Here is a 1289-nt window from a genome sequence, read left to right as displayed (position 1 = left end):
AGAAGGAATCAGAAATTATTATTCTAACTCAGAGAACTCTTAAATCTTTATAAAAAAGAGATCTCAGAAGAAGAGATCTGCTGGAAACATTTAACTCTATTAGCCAAACTTCACGGTCTTCTTATCTCAAATAGTGATAAAATTTATTTGGCTTAACTGCAAAAGTTTTCTCAGTCATGATACTTGAGATGATTAATAATTCAGTAAGTATGAGAATACAGGTAGAATTAAAATTGAAGTTGGACTGATTCTAAAAATGTTATCATCGTGTTACATGAAAGGACAGAAGATTAGCACTCCCCTTGACAACGATAGGAAAGGCTCTTGGGCTTGCACAACACACACATGGTTAAAAACGTTATCAGCTATTACTTTTTTCTTTGTTCAGAAAAAGAAACAAAAAAAGAGACACATTAATAATAAACTGAATAAACTCAGTATTGACAATAAATCCTGGAGTCTGCTTCTATCCTTAGAAATTTCTTCCAAGTTTCTAAATTAACACAACTATTTTGATCTGTCCTCATTGATAAGAGGTAAATTAATTAGTCTAAGTACAGGCAATTACAGGCAACACTCAAAGGTACTGCAGGTTGGGTTCCAGATCACTACAATACAATGAAAATTGCAATAAAGCTACTCACACAACTTTTTTGGTCTCCCAGAGCATAAAAAAGTTATGTTTACATTATACTCTATATATTCAGTGTATGGTAGAATTATGCCTGAAAAATGTACATACCACAATTAAAAATACTTTATTGCTAAAAATGAAAAAAAAAAGTCTCTGGGATGGCATAACAGCTCTTCAACTTACTAGCTATGTAATCCTAATCAAATTGGGTTGATGTGGTAATTAAATTAAATTAGATTTTCCATATAAAGTGCCTGCACATAGCAAACACTTAATGTTTGTTGTAAGTTATATTAACTGTAACATTCTACCGCTAGGCAGCATTGTATCAAGGGGAAGAAAACGACTGACATTGTGATGTGATAAACCAGAAATCTAGTCCTGCGATTAGTATTAACTTTCTGAGATTCTGAGAAAGAAACTGAAGTAGAATTAACTTTCTGAGATTCTGAGAAAGCAACTGAAGTTTTCTGGGCTGGTTCTATAAATTGTTAGACATTTAAGCAAGCCATTGCATTTAAGTTAAGCCAATATTTTCTCTTCATTCTCCTCCCTTCTTATGGAGTTTTCTGTCATTCGTTTTTCCCCATACTTATAGACAAGAGACTTGAATTATTTTTCCCCAAAAGAAGCATAATTGTTTTAAATATTTTGG

General features: G+C 32.3%; 1 pseudogene; it reads left to right on the top strand.

The window, feature by feature from the left end:
• The first annotated feature begins 267 nt into the window (after window positions 1-267).
• On the top strand, window positions 268-377 carry LOC142864042 (uncharacterized; annotated as a pseudogene).
• The last annotated feature ends 912 nt before the right edge of the window (window positions 378-1289 follow it).

The sequence above is a fragment of the Microcebus murinus genome, chromosome 23 (genome assembly GCF_040939455.1).
Source record: "Microcebus murinus isolate Inina chromosome 23, M.murinus_Inina_mat1.0, whole genome shotgun sequence".
NCBI lineage: Eukaryota > Metazoa > Chordata > Mammalia > Primates > Cheirogaleidae > Microcebus > Microcebus murinus.
Note: the sequence above shows the minus strand (reverse complement) of the source record. Positions and strands in the feature narration are given on the sequence as shown.